General features: G+C 43.2%; 1 pseudogene; it reads right to left on the reverse strand.

The window, feature by feature from the left end:
• Positions 1 to 22,332, reverse strand: part of LOC127907536 (receptor-type tyrosine-protein phosphatase mu-like) — an 830,490-nt pseudogene that overhangs the window by 225,634 nt on the left and 582,524 nt on the right.

The raw sequence follows: 22,332 nt of genomic DNA on the forward strand, positions 1-22,332 counted from the left end.
TATAAAAGTGGTTGATCTCTCTATGTTTATATAAGTGGTTGGTCTCTCTCTCTCTCTCTCTCTCTCTCTCTGTTTATATAGGTGGTTGGTCTCTCTATATCTCTGTTTATATAAGTGGTTGATCTCTCTGTTTATGTAAGTGGTTGATCTCTCTCTCTCTCTGTTTATATAAGTGGTTCATCTCTCTCTCTCTCTGTTTATATAAGTGGTTGATCTCTCTCTCTTTCTGTTTATATAAGTGGCTGATCTCTCTCTCTCTCTATGTTTATATAAGTGGTTAATCTCTCTATATTTATAAAAGTGGCTGATCTCTTTCTCACTTTCTTTCTCTGTTTATATAAGTGTTTGATCTCTCTCTCTCTGTTTATATAAGTGGTTGATCTCTCTCTGTTTATATAGGTCGTTGATCTCTCTCTATGTTTATATAAGTGGTTGATATCTCTCTCTGTTTTTATAAGTTGTTGATCTCTCTCTCTCTCTGTTTATAAAAGTGGTTGATCTCTCTATGTTTATATAAGTGGTTGGTCTCTCTCTCTCTCTCTCTGTTTATATAAGTGGTTGATCTCTCTGTTTATGTAAGTGGTTGATCTCTCGCTTTCTCTCTCTGTTTATATAAGTGGTTGATCTCTCTCTCTCTGTTTATATAAGTGGTTGATCTCTCTCTCTCTCTCTGTTTATATAATTGGATGATCGCTCTCTGTTTATATAAATGGTTGATCTCACTCTCTCTGTTTATATAAGTTGTTGATCTCTCTCTCTGAGACCAAGTGGTTGGTCTCTCTCTCTCTCTGTTTATATAGGTGGTTGGTCTCTCTCTATCTCTCTGTTTATATAAGTGGTTGATCTCTCTCTCTCTCTGTTTATATAAGTGGTTGATCTCTCTCTCTCTCTGTTTATATAAGTGGTTGATCTCTCTCTCTTTCTGTTTATATAAGTGGTTGATCTCTCTCTCTCTCTATGTTTATATAAGTGGTTGATCTCTCTCTCTTTCTGTTCATATAAGTGGCTGATCTCTCTCTCTCTATGTTTATATAAGTGGCTGATCTCTCTCTCTCTATGTTTATATAAGTGGTTGATCTCTCTGTTTATGTAAGCGGTTGATCTCTCTCTCTCTCTGTTTATATAAGTGGTTGATCTCTCTCTCTCTCTATGTTTATATAAGTGGTTGATCTCTCTCTCTTTCTGTTCATATAAGTGGCTGATCTCTCTCTCTCTATGTTTATATAAGTGGCTGATCTCTCTCTTTCTCTGTTTGTATAAGTGGTTGTTCTCTCTCTCTGTTTATATAAGTGGTTGATATCTCTCTCTGTTTATATACGTGGTTGTTCTCTCGATGTTTATATAAGTGGTTGATCTCTCTCTCTCTGTTTATATAAGTGGTTGATCTCTCTCTCTTTCTGTTTATATAAGTGGCTGATCTCTCTCTATGTTTATATAAGTGGTTAATCTCTCTATATTTATAAAAGTGGCTGATCTCTTTCTCACTTTCTTTCTCTGTTTATATAAGTGTTTGATCTCTCTCTCTCTGTTTATATAAGTGTTTGATCTCTCTCTCGCTATGTTTGTATAAGTGGTTGTTCTCTCTCTCTGTTTAAATAAGTGGTTGATATCTCTCTCTGTTTATATAAGTGGCTGATCTCTCTCTCTCTCTCTGTTTATATAAGCGGTTGATCTCTCTCTCTCCGTTTATATAAGTGGTTGATCTCTCTCTCTCTGTTTATATAAGTGGTTGATCTCTCTCTCTTTCTGTTTATATAAGTGGCTGATCTCTCTCTCTAGGTTTATATAAGTGGTTGATCTCTCTCTCTCTCTGTTTATATAAGTGGTTGATCTCTCTCTCTTTCTGTTTATATAAGTGGTTGATCTCTCTCTCTCTCTATCTCTCTGTTTATATAAGTGGTTGATCTCTCTGTTTATGTAAGTGGTTGATCTCTCTCTCTCTGTTTATATAAGTGGTTGATCTCTCTCTCTCTGTTTATATAAGTGGTTGATCTCTCTCTCTTTCTGTTTATATAAGTGGCTGATCTCTCTCTCTCTCTATGTTTATATAAGTGGTTAATCTCTCTATATTTATAAAAGTGGCTGATCTCTTTCTCACTTTCTTTCTCTGTTTATATAAGTGTTTGATCTCTCTCTCTCTCTGTTTATATAAGTGTTTGATCTCTCTCTCGCTATGTTTGTATAAGTGGTTGTTCTCTCTCTCTGTTTAAATAAGTGGTTGATATCTCTCTCTGTTTATATAACTGGTTGTTCTCTCGATGTTTATATAAGTGGTTGATCTCTCTCTCTCTCTGTTTAACCCCTACAACTCATCCAGAACGCCGCAGCCCGTCTGGTGTTCAACCTTCCCAAGTTCTCTCACGTCACCCCGCTCCTCCGCTCTCTCCACTGGCTTCCAGTTGAAGCTCGCATCCGCTACAAGACCATGGTGCTTGCCTACGGAGCTGCGAGGGGAACGGCACCTCAGTACCTCCAGGCTCTGATCAGGCCCTACACCCAAACAAGGGCACTGCGTTCATCCACCTCTGGCCTGCTCGCCTCCCTACCACTGAGGAAGTACAGTTCCCGCTCAGCCCAGTCAAAACTGTTCGCTGCTCTGGCCCCCCAATGGTGGAACAAACTCCCTCACGACGCCAGGACAGAGACACCTGAAACCCCACCTCTTTAAGGAATACCTAGGATAGGATAAGTAATCCTTCTCACCCCCCCCCCCTAAAAGATTTAGATGCACTATTGTAAAGTGGCCGTTCCACTGGATGTCATAAGGTGAATGCACCAATTTGTAAGTCGCTCTGGATAAGAGCGTCTGCTAAATGACTTAAATGTAAATGTAAATGTTTATGTAAGTGGTTGATCTCTCTCTAACTTTATATAAAAGGTTGATATCTCTTTAATTTTATATAAGTGGTTGATCTCTCTCTCTCTCTGTTTATATAAGTGGTTGATCTCTCTCTCTAACTTTATATAAGTGGTTGATCTCTCTCTAACTTTATATAAGTGATTGATCTCTCTCTGTTTATATAAGTGGTTGATCTCTCTCTCTCTCTCTGTTTATATAAGTGGTTGATCTCTCTCTCTCTCTCTGTTTATATAAGTGGCTGATCTCTCTCTCTGTTTATATAAGTGGTTAATCTCTCTCCATGTTTATAAAAGTGGTTGATCTCTCTCTCTATGTTTAAATGAGTGGCTGATCTCTCTCTCTCTCTCTGTTTATATAAGTGGTTGATCTCTCTCTATATTTATAAAAGTGGTTGATCTCTCTCTCTTTCTGTTTATATAAGTAGTTGATCTCTCTCTCCATGTTTAAATAAGTGGTTGATCTCTCTCTATATTTATAAAAGTGGTTGATCTCTCTCTCTGTTTATATAAGTGGTTGATCTCTCTCTGTTTATATAAGTGGTTGATCTCTCTCTCTGTTTAAATAAGTGGTTGATCTCTCTCTCTGTTTATATAAGTGGTTGATCTCTCTCTCTATGTTTAAATAAGTGGTTGATCTCTCTCTCTCTCTGTTTATATAGGTCGTTGATCTCTCTCTCTGTTTATATAAGTGGATGATCTCTCTCTGTTTATATAAGTGGTTGATCTCTCTCTCTGTTTATATAAGTGGTTAATCTCTCGCCATGTTTATAAAAGTGGTTGATCTCTCTCTCTCTGTTTAAATAAGTGGTTGATCTCTTTCTCTCTCTCTGTTTAAATAAGTGGTTGATCTCTCTCTCTATGTTGATATAAGTGGTTGATCTCTCTCTCTCTATTTACATAAGTGATTAATCTCTCTCTCTCTATGTTCATATACGTGGTTGATATCTCTCTCTCTGTTTATATAACTGGTTGATCTCTCTCTCTCTATGTTTATATAGGTCGTTGATCTCTCTCTCTCTCTATGTTTATATAAGTGGTTGATCTCTCTGTTTATATAAGTGGATGATCTTTCTCTCTCTCTGTTTAAATAAGTGGTTGATCTCTCTCTATGTTTATATAAGTGGTTGATCTCTCTCTCTCTGTTTAAATAAGTGGTTGATCTCTCTCTCTGTTTATATAAGTGGTTGATCTCTATGTTTATATAAGTGGTTGATCTCTCTCTCTGTTTATATAAGTGGTTGGATCTCTCTCTGTTTATATAAGTGGTTGATCTCTCTCTCTGTTTAAATAAGTGGTTGATCTCTCTATGTTTAAATAAGTGGTTGATCTCTCTCTCTGTTTATATAAGTGGTTGATCTCTCTCTATGTTTAAATAAGTGGTTGATCTCTCTCTGTGTTTATACAAGTGGTTGATCTCTCTCTGTTTATATAAGTGGCTGATCTCTCTCTATATTTATACAAGTGGTTAATCTCCCTCTCTCTCTCTCTATTTACATAAGTGATTGATCTCTCTCTATGTTTAAATAAGCGGTTGATCTCTCCCTCTGTGTTTATATAAGTGGTTGATCTCTCTCTGTTTTTATAAGTGGTTGATCTCTCTCTCTCTCTGTTCATATTATTGTAGCACAGTGACTTTACTGGTAACTGTAGTAACAGTGGACATGGCGATGTTGGCTGCCACACCTGTCTGCAACTACACCTCCCCTCGTCCCCACCTTAACTCCCCTCTCCTCCTGAATTACACAATCCCTTCTCACCATCTACACTCCCCCCTCCACTCCAACTACACCTCCCCAACTACACTACCCCCTCCTCCTCAACTACACTCCCCCTCCTTCCCAACTACACACACCCCCTCCTCTCCAACTACACTCCCCCTCCTCCTCAACTACACTCCCCCTCCTCAACTACACTCCCCTCCTTCCCAACTACACATCCCCTCCTCCCCTTCTACACTCCCCTCTCCTCCTAAACTACACTTCCCCCTCCCCTCCAACTACACCTCCCCCCTCCTCCCCAACTACACCCCCCTCCTCCTCAACTACACTCCCCCTCCTTCCCAACTACACATCCCCCCTCCTCCCCACCTACACCCCCTCCTCCTCAACTACACTCCCACTCCCTCCCAACTACACTCCCCCTCCTTCCCAACTACACTCCCCCCTATTTCCCAACTACATCTCCCCCCTCCTCCCCAACTACACTCCCCCATCCTTCTCAACTACACCTCCCCCGTCCTTCCCAACTACACTCCATCCTCCTTCCCAACTACACCTCCCCCATCCTTCCACAACTACACTCTCCCGTACTTCCCAACTACACTCCCCCCTCCTTCCCAACTACACTCCCCTCTCCTCCCCAACTACACCTCCCCAGTCCTTCCCAACTACACTCCCCCCTCCTCCCCAACTACACCTCCCCCGTCCTTCCCAGCTACACTCCCCCCACCTCCCCAACTACACCTCCCCAGTCCTTCCCAACTACACTCCCCCCTCCTCCCCAACTACACCTCCCCCGTCCTTCCCAACTACACTCCCCCTCCTTCCCAACTACACTCCCCCCTCCTCCCCAACTACACCTCCCCAGTCCTTCCCAACTACACTCCCCCTCCTCCCCAACTACACCTCCCCCCTCCTTCCCAACTACACTCCCCCCTCCCCCCTCCCCCCCAACTACACCTCCCCCGTCCTTCCCAACTACACTCGCCCCACATCCAGTCCACATGTCTGACCATGCATATGAGAGGTCAAACATGTTACATAGGTGACATCACAACGCACAGAATGGGTTATCACAACGCAGTGAGGATGGAATGGAGAGAAGCCAGCCTCAGCCCAGGGATAACCAGGGAGGAAGAGGAGGAGGAGGATTAGGAGGAGGATGAGGAAGAGGAAGAAGAGGAGGAGGAGGAGGAGGAAGAAGAGGATGAAGAAGAGGAAGAAGAGGAGGAGGAGGAAGAGGAGGAGGAGGATTAGGAGGAGGACGAGGAGGAAGCAGCAGGCAGGTATGGAGGTGAGGAAGCCATCATCAGTAATAGAGCTGTTCCCTCCCGATACTTTACTGCATGTATATAGCAATAGGTTTTCTTTGTCAGAGTCTTCACGACAAAGCAAGTTAAACAGTGAATCCTATAATACACTCTCAGCGGAAATGGATATAGTGGTAAAAGAAGACGTGTCTCACCTAAGATAGCGGTTGGCACGAAGGGATCTGTTCATAACCCCCAAACAAGTGCGGAAGTCGGAGGAAGAGGAGAGAAAATAGCAGTAAATAAAAGCATGCAAGAAAAGAGGAGAGCTAAACACCAGAGCAAAGTGCATGTGATTGTAGATAGAGGAGGAGGAAGAGCAGGGGGAAGAGGAAGAAGATGAGGAAGAGGAAGAAGAGGAGGAGGAGGAAGAGGCAGAGGAAGAGGAGGAAGAGGAGGAGGAGGAAGAGGCAGAGGAAGAGGAGGAAGAAGAAGAGGAGGAGGAAGAGGAGTAAGAAGAGGAGGAAGAAGGGAGAGGAAGAGGAAGAAGAGGAAGAGGAGGAAGAGGAAGGGGAGGATGAGAGGAAGAGGAGGAGGAAGAAAAGGGAGAAGAGGAAGAAGAGGAAGAAGAGGAGGAGGAGGAAGAGGAGGAGGAAGAGGAGGAAGAAGAGGCGAAGGAGGAAGAGGAGGAAAAAGAAGAAGAGGAGGAGGAAGAAGAGGAGGAAGAGAAAGAAGAGGAGGACGAGGAAGAAGAGGAGGAGGAAGAGAAAGACAAAACAATACAGTCTTACAGCAGGAGACAGAAGAACTGCTAAACACAGGGAGACAGAAGACCAAACACACGTTGAACAGTAGGCTAGAAATATAGTACATTCACACACAGATGAAGTTTGTTATAATTAATGCATAGACTTCCGATTCATATCAATCCATCAAAAACACATTGTTGATGCAACAAACACACAATGGGACTAAAGCTAAACTTAAGTTAGCTATCATTTCACCAACCATTGACTTGTACTCTCCGCTATCTACAGTGACCATAGTATGGCAGAATGCTGCAGACCCAAGGTAGAGTAAAGGTGTGTATACCTGGGTAGTAGGACTTGAGAAGCGTTGTGCTGAGAGTATTAGACTTATTCAGGGTGAAGGAGGAAGGGGACGACCCAGCTGGAGACAGAAAGAAAACTATCAATATACAGTCTGAACAGAATCATTGGAACAGAACATATCATAGTACCAGAACATATCATGGGACCAGAACATATCATAGTACCAGACCAGAACATACCATAGGACCAGAACAAACCATAGGACCAGAACATATCATAGTACCAGAACATATCATAGTACCAGAACATATCATGGGACCAGAACATATCATAGTACCAGACCATAACATACCATAGTACCAGACCAGAACATATCATAGTACCAGAACATATCATAGGACCAGAACATATCATAGGACCAGAACATATCATAGTACCAGACCAGAACATACCATAGGACCAGCACATACCATAGTACCAGACCAGAACATACCATAGGACCAGAACAAACCATAGGACCAGAACATATCATAGTACCAGAACATATCATAGTACCAGAACATATCATAGGACCAGAACATATCATGGGACCAGAACATATCATAGTACCAGACCAGAACATACCATAGGACCAGAACAAACCATAGGACCAGAACATATCATAGTACCAGAACATATCATAGTACCAGAACATATCATGGGACCAGAACATATCATAGTACCAGACCATAACCTACCATAGTACCAGACCAGAACATATCATAGGACCAGAACATACCATAGGACCAGAACATATCATAGTACCAGAACATATCATAGTACCAGAACATATCATAGGACCAGAACATATCATAGTACCAGAACATATCATAGTACCAGAACATATCATAGTACCAGAACATATCATAGGACCAGAACATATCATAGTACCAGACCAGAACATATCATAGGACCAGAACATATCATAGTACCAGAACATATCATAGTACCAGAACATATCATAGTACCAGAACATATCATAGGACCAGAACATATCATAGTACCAGACCAGAACATATCATAGGACCAGAACATATCATAGTACCAGAACATATCATAGTACCAGAACATATCATGGGACCAGAACATATCATAGTACCAGACCATAACATACCATAGTACCAGACCAGAACATATCATAGTACCAGAACATATCATAGGACCAGAACATATCATAGGACCAGAACATATCATAGTACCAGACCAGAACATACCATAGGACCAGAACATACCATAGTACCAGACCAGAACATACCATAGGACCAGAACAAACCATAGGACCAGAACATATCATAGTACCAGAACATATCATAGTACCAGAACATATCATAGGACCAGAACATATCATGGGACCAGAACATATCATAGGACCAGAACATATCATAGTACCAGAACATATCATACTACCAGAACATATCATAGTACCAGACCAGAACATACCATAGGACCAGAACATATCATAGTACCAGACCAGAACATATCATAGTACCAGAACATATCATAGGACCAGAACATATCATAGGACCAGAACATATCATAGTACCAGAACATATCATAGTACCAGAACATATCATAGTACCAGTACATATCATACTACCAGAACATATCATAGTACCAGACCAGAACATATCATACTATCAGAACATATCATAGTACCAGAACATGTACCAGAACATATAGGACCAGAACATATCATAGTACCAGAACATATCATAGTACCAGACCAGAACATACCATAGGACCAGAACATGTCATAGGACCAGAACATATCATAGGACCAGAACATATCATACCAGAACATATCATAGACCAGAACATATCATAGGACCAGAACATATCATAGTACCAGACCAGAACATATCATAGAACATATCATAGACCAGAACATATCATAGTACCAGAACATATCATAGTACCAGAACAGTACCAGACCAGAACATATCATAGGACCAGAACATACATAGTACCAGTCATAGGACCAGAACATATCATAGGACCAGAACATATCATAGGACCAGAACATATCATGGGACCAGAACATATCATAGTACCAGAACATATCATAGGACCAGAACATATCATAGTACCAGAACATATCATAGGACCAGAACATGTCATAGTACCAGAACATGTCATAGGACCAGAACATATCATAGGACCAGAACATATCATAGTACCAGAACATATCATAGTACCAGAACATATCATAGGACCAGAACATGTCATAGGACCAGAACATATCATAGTACCATAACATATCATAGTACCAGAACATATCATAGTACCAGAACATATCATAGTACCAGACCAGAACATATCATAGTACCAGAACATGTCATAGGACCAGAACATATCATAGTACCAGAACATATCATAGTACCAGACCAGAACATATCATAGTACCAGAACATGTCATAGGACCAGAACATATCATAGGACCAGAACATATCATAGTACCAGAACATATCATAGTACCAGAACCATGGGACCAGAACATATACCAGAACATATCATAGTACCAGAACATATCATAGGACCAGAACATGTCATAGGACCAGAACATATCATAGGACCAGAACATATCATAGTACCAGAACATATCATAGGACCAGAACATATCATAGTACCAGAACATATCATAGGACCAGAACATATCATAGGACCAGAACATATCATAGTACCAGAACATATCATAGGACCAGAACATATCATAGTACCAGAACATATCATAGGACCAGACCAGAACATATCATAGTACCAGAACATATCATAGTACCAGAACATACCAGAACATATCATAGTACCAGAACATATCATAGGACCAGAACATATCATAGTACCAGAAACATATCATAGTACCAGAACATATCATAGTACCAGAACATATCATAGTACCAGAACATATCATAGGACCAGAACATATCAGAACATATCATATAGTACCAGAACATATCATAGTACCAGAACATATCATAGGACCAGAACATATCATAGTACCAGAACATATCATAGTACCAGAACATATCATAGTACCAGAACATGTCATAGGACCAGAACATATCATAGTACCAGAACATATCATAGTACCAGAACATATCATAGTACCAGACCAGAACATATCATAGTACCAGAACATATCATAGGACCAGAACATATCATAGGACCAGAACATATCATAGTACCAGAACATATCATAGTACCAGAACATATCATAGTACCAGAACATATCATAGTACCAGAACATATCATAGTACCAGAACATATCATAGTACCAGAACATATCATAGTACCAGAACATATCATAGTACCAGAACATATCATAGTACCAGAACATATCATAGTACCAGACCAGAACATATCATAGTACCAGAACATGTCATAGGACCAGAACATATCATAGGACCAGAACATATCATAGTACCAGAACATATCATAGGACCAGAACATATCATGGGACCAGAACATATCATAGTACCAGAACATATCATAGGACCAGAACATATCATAGTACCAGAACATATCATAGGACCAGAACATGTCATAGGACCAGAACATATCATAGGACCAGAACATATCATAGTACCAGAACATATCATAGGACCAGAACATATCATAGTACCAGAACATATCATAGGACCAGAACATACCAGAACATATCATAGTACCAGAACATATCATAGGACCAGAACATATCATAGTACCAGAACATATCATAGTACCAGAACATATCATAGGACCAGAACATATCATAGGACCAGAACATATCATAGTACCAGAACATATCATAGTACCAGAACATATCATAGTACCAGAACATATCATAGGACCAGAACATATCATAGTACCAGAACATATCATAGTACCAGAACATATCATAGGACCAGAACATATCATAGTACCAGAACATATCATAGTACCAGAACATATCATAGTACCAGAACATATCATAGTACCAGAACATGTCATAGGACCAGAACATATCATAGTACCAGAACATATCATAGTACCAGAACATATCATAGTACCAGACCAGAACATATCATAGTACCAGAACATGTCATAGGACCAGAACATATCATAGGACCAGAACATATCATAGTACCAGAATATATCATACTACCAGAACATATCATAGTACCAGACCAGAACATATCATACTACCAGAACATATCATAGTACCAGATCAGAACATATCATAGTACCAGAACATATCATAGTACCAGAACATGTCATAGGACCAGAACATATCATAGTACCAGAACATATCATAGTACCAGACCAGAACATATCATAGTACCAGAACATGTCATAGGACCAGAACATATCATAGGACCAGAACATATCATAGGACCAGAACATATCATGGGACCAGAACATATCATAGTACCAGAACATATCATAGGACCAGAACATATCATAGTACCAGAACATATCATAGGACCAGAACATGTCATAGTACCAGAACATGTCATAGGACCAGAACATATCATAGGACCAGAACATATCATAGTACCAGAACATATCATAGTACCAGAACATGTCATAGGACCAGAACATATCATAGTACCATAACATATCATAGTACCAGAACATATCATAGTACCAGAACATATCATAGTACCAGACCAGAACATATCATAGTACCAGAACATGTCATAGGACCAGAACATATCATAGTACCAGAACATATCATAGTACCAGACCAGAACATATCATAGTACCAGAACATGTCATAGGACCAGAACATATCATAGGACCAGAACATATCATAGTACCAGAACATATCATAGGACCAGAACATATCATGGGACCAGAACATATCATAGTACCAGAACATATCATAGGACCAGAACATATCATAGTACCAGAACATATCATAGGACCAGAACATGTCATAGGACCAGAACATATCATAGGACCAGAACATATCATAGTACCAGAACATATCATAGGACCAGAACATATCATAGTACCAGAACATATCATAGGACCAGAACATATCATAGTACCAGAACATATCATAGTACCAGAACATATCATAGGACCAGAACATATCATAGTACCAGAACATATCATAGGACCAGACCAGAACATATCATAGTACCAGAACATATCATAGGACCAGAACATATCATAGTACCAGAACATATCATAGTACCAGAACATATCATAGGACCAGAACATATCATAGGACCAGAACATATCATAGTACCAGAACATATCATAGTACCAGAACATATCATAGTACCAGAACATATCATAGGACCAGAACATATCATAGTACCAGAACATATCATAGTACCAGAACATATCATAGGACCAGAACATATCATAGTACCAGAACATATCATAGTACCAGAACATATCATAGTACCAGAACATATCATAGTACCAGAACATGTCATAGGACCAGAACATATCATAGTACCAGAACATATCATAGTACCAGAACATATCATAGTACCAGACCAGAACATATCATAGTACCAGAACATGTCATAGGACCAGAACATATCATAGGACCAGAACATATCATAGTACCAGAACATATCATAGGACCAGAACATATCATAACATAGGACCAACACCATCTAGGACCAACACCATCTAGCGAATCATCCAGCGATCATACACTGTTTACCCGGGGGCAGGGCTACCGACGTTAAGGCTAATCTGAAGATGGTGCTGGCTAAAGCTAAAACTGGCGAGTGTAGAGAGTATAGAGATATTGTTATCCACGTCGGCACCAACGATGTTAGGATGAAACAGTCAGAGATCACCAAGCGCAACATAGCTTCTGCGTGCATATCAGCTAGAAAGATGTGTCGGCATCGAGTAATTGTCTCTGGCCCCCTCCCAGTTAGGGGGAGTGATGAGCTCTACAGCAGAGTCTCACAACTCAATCGCTGGTTGAAAACTGTTTTCTGCCCCTCCCAAAAGATAGAATTTGTAGATAATTGGCCCTCTTTCTGGGACTCACCCACAAACAGGACCAAGCCTGACCTGCTGAGGAGTGACGGACTCCATCCTAGCTGGAGGGGTGCTCTCATCTTATCTGCCAACATAGACAGGGCTCTAACTCCTCTAGCTCCACAATGAAATAGGGTGCAGGCCAGGCAGCAGGCTATTAGCCAGCCTGCCAGCATAGTGGAGTCTGCCACTAGCATAGTCAGTGTAGTCAGCTCAGCTATCACCATTGAGACCGTGTCTGTGCCTCGACCTAGGTTGGGCAAAACTAAACATGGCGGTGTTCGCCTTAGCAATCTCACTAGGATAAAGACCACCTCCATTCCTGTCATTACTGAAAGAGATCATGATACCTCACATCTCAAAATAGGGCTACTTAATGTTAGATCCCTTACTTCAAAGGCAATTATAGTCAATGAACTAATCACTGATCATAATCTTGATGTGATTGGCCTGACTGAAACATGGCTTAAGCCTGATGAATTTACTGTGTTAAATGAGGCCTCACCTCCTGGCTACACTAGTGACCATATCCCCGTGCATCCCGCAAAGGCGGAGGTGTTGCTAACATTTACGATAGCAAATTTCAATTTACAAAAAAAAAATGACGTTTTCGTCTTTTGAGCTTCTAGTCATGAAATCTATGCAGCCTACTCAATCACTTTTTATAGCTACTGTTTACAGGCCTCCTGGGCCATATACAGCGTTTCTCACTGAGTTCCCTGAATTCCTATCAGACCTTGTAGTCATTGCAGATAATATTCTAATCTTTGGTGACTTTAATATTCACATGGAAAAGTCCACAGACCCACTCCAAAAGGCTTTTGGAGCCATCATCGACTCAGTGGGTTTTGTCCAACATGTCTCTGGACCCACTCACTGTCACAGTCATACGCTGGACCTAGTTTTGTCCCATGGAATAAATGTTGTGGATCTTAATGTTTTTCCTCATAATCCTGGACTATCGGACCACCATTTTATTACGTTTGCAATTGCAACAAATAATCTGCTCAGACCCCAACCAAGGAACATCAAAAGTCGTGCTATAAATTCACAGACAACACAAAGATTCCTTGATGCCCTTCCAGACTCCCTCTGCCTACCCAAGGACGCCAGAGGACAAAAATCCGTTAACCACCTAACTGAGGATCTCAATTTAACCTTGCGCAATACCCTAGATGCAGTTGCACCCCTAAAAACTAAAAAAATGTCTCATAAGAAACTAGCTCCCTGGTACACAGAAAATACTCGAGCTCTGAAGCAAGCTTCCAGAAAATTGGAAGGGAAATGGCGCCACACCAAACTGGAAGTCTTCCGACTAGCTTGGAAGGACGGTACCGTGCAGTACCGAAGAGCCCTTACTGCTGCTCGATCGTCCTATTTTTCTAACTTAATTGAGGAAAATAAGAACAATCCGAAATTCCTTTTTGATACTGTGGCAAAGCTAACTAAAAAGCAGCATTCCCCAAGAGAGGATGACTTTCACTTTAGCAGTGATAAATTCATGAACTTCTTTGAGGAAAAGATTATGATTATTAGAAAGCAAATTACGGACTCCTCTTTAAACCTGCGTATTCCTCCAAACCTCAGTTGTCCTGAGTCTGCACAACTCTGCCAGGACCTAGGATCAAGAGAGACGCTCAAGTGTTTTAGTACTATATCTCTTGACACAATGATGAAAATAATCATGGCCTCTAAACCTTCAAGCTGTATACTGGACCCTATTCCAACTAAACTACTGAAAGAGCTGCTTCCTGTGCTTGGCCCTCCTATGTTGAACATAATAAACGGCTCTCTATCCACTGGATGTGTACCAAACTCACTAAAAGTGGCAGTAATAAAGCCTCTCTTGAAAAAGCCAAACCTTGACCCAGAAAATATAAAAACTATCGGCCTATATCGAATCTTCCATTCCTCTCAAAGATTTTAGAGAAGGCTGTTGCGCAGCAACTCACTGCCTTCCTGAAGACAAACAATGTATACGAAATGCTTCAGTCTGGTTTTAGACCCCATCATAGCACTGAGACGGCACTTGTGAAGGTGGTAAATGACATTTTAATGGCATCGGACCGAGGCTCTGCATCTGTCCTCGTGCTCCTAGACCTTAGTGCTGCTTTTGATACCATCGATCACCACATTCTTTTGGAGAGATTGGAAACCCAAATTGGTCTACACGGACAAGTTCTGGCCTGGTTTAGATCTTATCTGTCGGAAAGATATCAGTTTGTCTCTGTGAATGGTTTGTCCTCTGACAAATCAACTGTACATTTCGGTGTTCCTCAAGGTTCTGTTTTAGGACCACTATTGTTTTCACTATATATTTTACCTCTTGGGGATGTTATTCGAAAACATAATGTAAACTTTCACTGCTATGCGGATGACACACAGCTGTACATTTCAATGAAACATGGTGAAGCCCCAAAATTGCCCTCGCTAGAAGCATGTGTTTCAGACATAAGGAAGTGGATGGCTGCAAACTTTCTACTATTAAACTCGGACAAAACAGAGATGCTTGTTCTAGGTCCCAAGAAACAAAGAGATCTTCTGTTGAATCTGACAATTAATCTTAATGGTTGTACAGTCGTCTCAAATAAAACTGTGAAGGACCTCGGCGTTACTCTGGACCCTGATCTCTCTTTTGAAGAACATATCAAGACCATTTCGAGGACAGCTTTTTTCCATCTACGTAACATTGCAAAAATCAGAAACTTTCTGTCCAAAAATGATGCAGAAAAATTAATCCATGCTTTTGTCACTTCTAGGTTAGACTACTGCAATGCTCTATTTTCCGGCTATCCGGATAAAGCACTAAATAAACTTCAGTTAGTGCTAAATACGGCTGCTAGAATCCTGACTAGAACCAAAAAAATTGATCATATTACTCCAGTGCTAGCCTCTCTACACTGGCTTCCTGTCAAAGCAAGGGCTGATTTCAAGGTTTTACTGCTAACCTACAAAGCATTACATGGGCTTGCTCCTACCTACCTCTCTGATTTGGTCCTGCCGTACATACCTACACGTACGCTACGGTCACAAGACGCAGGCCTCCTAATTGTCCCTAGAATTTCTAAGCAAACAGCTGGAGGCAGGGCTTTCTCCTATAGAGCTCCATTTTTATGGAACGGTCTGCCTACCCATGTCAGAGACGCAAACTCGGTCTCAACCTTTAAGTCTTTACTGAAGACTCATCTCTTCAGTGGGTCATATGATTGAGTGTAGTCTGGCCCAGGAGTGGGAAGGTGAACGGAAAGGCTCTGGAGCAACGAACCGCCCTTGCTGTCTCTGCCTGGCCGGTTCCCCTCTTTCCACTGGGATTCTCTGCCTCTAACCCTGTTACGGGGCTGAGTCACTGGCTTGCTGGGGCTCTCTCGTGCCGTCCCTGGGGGGTGCGTCACCTGGGTGGGTTGATTCACTGTTGTGGTCGGCCTGTCTGGGTTGCCCCCCTTGGGTTGTACCATGGCGGAGATCTTTGTGGGCTATACTCGGCCTTGTCTCAGGATGGTAAGTTGGTGGTTGAAGATATCCCTCTAGTGGTGTGGGGGATGTGCTTTGGCAAAGTGGGTGGGGTTATATCCTTCCTGTTTGGCCCTGTCCGGGGTGTCCTCGGATGGGGCCACAGTGTCTCCTGACCCCTCCTGTCTCAGCCTCCAGTATTTATGCTGCAGTAGTTTATGTGTCGGGGGCTAGGGTCAGTTTGTTATATCTGGAGTACTTCTCCTGTCCTATTCGGTGTCCTGTGTGAATCTAAGTGTGCGTTCTCTAATTCTCTCCTTCTCTCTTTCTTTCTCTCTCTCGGAGGACCTGAGCCCTAGGACCATGTCCCAGGACTACCTGACATGAGGACTCCTTGCTGTCCCCAGTCCACCTGGCCATGCTCCTGCTCCAGTTTCAACTGACCTGAGCCCTAGGACCGTGCCCCAGGACTACCTGACATGAAGGCTCCTTGCTGTCCCCAGTCCACCTGACTGTGCTGCTGCTCCAGTTTCAACTGTTCTGCCTTATTATTATTCGACCATGCTGGTCATTTATGAACATTTGAACATCTTGGTCATGTTCTGTTATAATCTCTACCCGGCACAGCCAGAAGAGGACTGGCCACCCCACATAGCCCGGTTCCTCTCTAGGTTTCTTCCTAGGTTTTGGCCTTTCTAGGGAGTTTTTCCTAGCCACCGTGCTTTTACACCTGCATTGTTTGCTGTTTGGGGTTTTAGGCTGGGTTTCTGTACAGCACTTTGAGATATCAGCTGATGTACGAAGGGCTATATAAATAAATTTGATTTGATTTGATTTGATATGACCAACACCATGTCATCTTGGACCAACACCATCTAGGACCAACACCATCTATGACCAATACCATCTAGGACCAACACCATCTATGACCAACACCATCTAGGACCAAAACCATCTCGGACCAACACCATCTAGACCAACACCATCTAGGACCAAAACCATGTCATCTAGGACCAACACCATCTAGGACCAAAACCATCTCGGACCAACACCATCTAGGACCAACACCATCTAGGACCAACACCATCTATGACCAACACCATCTAGGACCAACACCATGTAATCTAGGACCAACAAAATCTAGGACCAACACCATCTAGGACCAACACCATCTAGGACCAACATCATCTGGGACCAACACCATCTAGGACCAACACCATCTAGGACCAACACCATGTCATCTAGGACCAACACCATCTAGGACCAACACCATCTAGGACCAACACCATCTAGGACCAACACCATCTAGGACCAACACCATCTAGGACCAACACCATCTAGGACCAACACCATCTAGGACCAACACCATCTAGGACCAACACCATCTAGGACCAACACCATCTAGGACCAACACCATCTAGGACCAACACCATCTAGGACCAACACCATCTAGGACCAACACCATCTAGGACCAACACCATCTAGGACCAACATCATCTGGGACCAACACCATCTAGGACCATCACCATCTCGGACCAACACCATGTCATCTAGGACCAACACCATCTAGGACCAACACCATCTAGGACCAACACCATCTAGGACATCATCTGGGACCACCATCTAGGACCAACACCATCTAGGACCAACACCATCTATGACCAACACCATCTAGGACCAACACCACCTCATCTAGGACCAAACCATCTGGGACCAACACCATCTAGGACCAACACCATCTAGGACCAACACCATCTAGGACCAACACCATCTGGGACCAACACCATCTGGGACCAACACCATCTATGACCAACACCATCTAGGACCAAAACCATCTGGGACCAACACCATCTAGGACCAACACCATGTAGGACCAACACCATCTGGGACCAACACCATCTAGGACCAACACCATCTAGGACCAACACCATCTATGACCAACACCATCTATGACCAACACCATCTAGGACCAAAACCATCTGGGACCAACACCATCTAGGACCAACACCATCTGGGACCAACACCATCTAGGACCAACACCATCTAGGACCAACACCATCTAGGACCAACACCATCTATGACCAACACCATGTCATCTAGGACCAACACCATCTAGGACCAACATCATCTAGGACCAACACCATCTAGGACCAACACCATCTATGTCCAACACCATGTCATCTGGGACCAACACCATCTAGGACCAACACCATGTCATCTAGGACCAACACCATCTGGGACCAACACCATCTAGGACCAACACCATCTATGACCAACACCATCTAGGACCAACACCATCTGGGACCAACACCATCTAGGACCAACACCATGTCATCTAGGACCAACACCATCTGGGACCAACACCATCTAGGACCAACACCATCTATGACCAACACCATCTGGGACCAACACCATCTAGGACCAACACCATCTAGGACCAACACCATGTCATCTGGGACCAACACCATCTAGGACCAAAACCATGTCATCTAGGACCAACACCATCTAGGACCAACACCATCTAGGACCAACACCATCTAGGACCAACACCATCTATGACCAACACCATCTAGGACCAACACCATCTAGGACCAACACCATCTAGGACCAACACCATCTAGGACTAAAACCATCTAGGACCAAGACCATGTCATCTGGGACCAACACCATCTAGGACCAAAACCATGTCATCTAGGACCAACACCATCTAGGACCAACACCATCTAGGACCAACACCATCTAGGACCAACACCATCTATGACCAACACCATCTAGGTCCAACACCATGTCATCTGGGACCAACACCATCTAGGACCAAAACCATGTCATCTAGGACCAACACCATCTAGGACCAACACCATCTAGGACCAACACCATCTAGGACCAACACCATCTATGACCAACACCATCTAGGACCAACACCATCTAGGACCAACACCATCTAGGACCAACACCATCTAGGACCAACACCATCTAGGACCAACACCATCTAGGACTAACACCATCTAGGACCAACACCATCTAGGACCAACACCATCTAGGACCAACACCATCTAGGACCAACACCATGTCATCTAGGACCAACACCATCTATGACCAACACCATGTCATCTAGGACCAACACCATCTATGACCAACACCATCTAGGACCAACACCATGTCATCTAGGACCAACACCATCTAGGACCAACACCATCTATGACCAACACCATGTCATCTAGGACCAACACCATCTAGGACCAACACCATGTCATCTAGGACCAACACCATCTAGGACCAAAACCATGTCATCTAGGACCAACACCATCTAGGACCAACACCATCTAGGACCAACACCATCTAGGACCAACACCATCTAGGACCAACACCATCTCGGACCAACACCATCTAGGACCAACACCATCTCGGACCAACACCATCTAGGACCAACACCATCTCGGACCAACACCATCTAGGACCAACACCATCTAGACCAACACCATCTAGGACCAAAACCATCTAGGACCAAAACCATCTAGGACCAACACCATCTAGGACCAAAACCATCTAGGACCAACACCATCTAGGACCAAAACCATCTCGGACCAACACCATCTAGGACCAACACCATGTCATCTAGGACCAACACCATCTAGGACCAACACCATCTATGACCAACACCATCTAGGACCAACACCATCTATGACCAACACCATCTAGGACCAAAACCATCTAGGACCAACACCATCTAGGACCAACACCATCTAGGACCAACACCATCTAGGACCAACACCATCTAGGACCAAAACCATCTAGGACCAACACCATCTAGGACCAATACCATCTAGGACCAACACCATCTAGGACCAAAACCATCTAGGACCAACACCATCTAGGACCAATACCATATAGGACCAACACCATCTAGGACCAATACCATCTAGGACCAACACCATCTCGGACCAACACCATCTAGGACCAACACCATCTAGGACCAACACCATCTAGGACCAAAACCATCTCGGAACCAACACCATCTAGGACCAACATCATCTAGGACCAACACCATCTAGGACCAACACCATCTAGGACAACACCATCTAGGACAACACCATCTAGGACCAACACCATCTAGGACCAACACCATCTAGGACTAAAACCATCTAGGACCAACACCATCTAGGACCAACACCATCTAGGACCAAAACCATCTCGGACCAACACCATCTAGGACCAAAACCATCTCGGACCAACACCATCTAGGACCAACACCATGTAGGACCAACACCATGTCATCTAGGACCAACACCATCTAGGACCAACACCATCTAGGACCAACACCATCTAGGACCAACACCATGTCATCTAGGACAACACCATCTAGGACCAACACCATCTAGGACCAAAACCATGTCATCTAGGACAACACCATCTAGGACCAACACCATCTAGGACCAACACCATCTAGGACCAACACCATCTAGGACCAACACCATCTAGGACCAAAACCATGTCATCTAGGACAACACCATCTAGGACCAACACCATCTAGGACCAACATCATCTAGGACCAACACCATCTAGGACCAAAACCATGTCATCTAGGACCAACACCATCTAGGACCAAAACCATCTCGGACCAACACCATCTAGGACCAACACCATCTGGGACCAACACCATCTAGGACCAACACCATCTAGGACCAACACCATCTAGGACCAACACCATCTAGGACCAACACCATCTAGGACCAACACCATCTGGGACCAACACCATCTAGGACCAACATCATGTCATCTAGGACCAACACCATCTAGGACCAACACCATCTAGGACCAAAACCATCTAGGACCAACACCATCTATGACCAACACCATCTAGGACCAACACCATCTATGACCAACACCATCTAGGACCAACACCATCTAGGACCAACACCATCTAGGACCAACATCATGTCATCTAGGACCAACACCATCTAGGACCAACACCATCTAGGACCAAAACCATCTAGGACCAACACCATCTATGACCAACACCATCTAGGACCAAAACCATCTAGGACCAACACCATCTATGACCAACACCATCTAGGACCAACACCATCTATGACCAACACCATCTAGGACCAACACCATGTCATCTAGGACCAACACCATGTCATCTAGGACCAACACCATCTCGGACCAACACCATCTAGGACCAACATCATGTCATCTAGGACCAACACCATCTAGGACCAACACCATCTAGGACCAACACCATCTAGGACCAACATCATCTAGGACCAAGACCATCTAGGACCAAAACCATCTAGGACCAACACCATGTCATCTAGGACCAACACCATGTCATCTAGGACCAACACCATCTATGACCAACACCATCTAGGACCAACACCATCTATGACCAACACCATCTAGGACCAACACCATCTAGGACCAACACCATCTAGGACCAACACCATCTAGGACCAACACCATCTCGGACCAACACCATCTAGGACCAATACCATCTAGGACCAACACCATCTATGACCAACACCATCTAGGACCAACACCATCTCGGACCAACACCATCTAGGACCAATACCATCTAGGACCAACACCATTTATGACCAACACCATGTCATCTAGGACCAACACCATCTATGACCAACACCATCTATGACCAACACCATCTAGGACCAACACCATCTAGGACCAACACCATCTAGGACCAACACCATCTAGGACCAACACCATCTAGGACCAACACCATCTCGGACCAACACCATCTCGGACCAACACCATCTAGGACCAACACCATCTATGACCAACACCATCTAGGACCAACACAATCTAGGACCAAAACCATCTCGGACCAACACCATCTAGGACCAACACCATCTAGGACCAACACCATCTAGGACCAAAACCATGTCATCTAGGACCAACACCATCTAGGACCAAAACCATCTCGGACCAACACCATCTAGGACCAACACCATCTAGGACCAACACCATCTAGGACCA

This window comes from Oncorhynchus keta, chromosome 15 (genome assembly GCF_023373465.1).
Source record: "Oncorhynchus keta strain PuntledgeMale-10-30-2019 chromosome 15, Oket_V2, whole genome shotgun sequence".
Classification (NCBI taxonomy): Eukaryota; Metazoa; Chordata; class Actinopteri; order Salmoniformes; family Salmonidae; genus Oncorhynchus; species Oncorhynchus keta.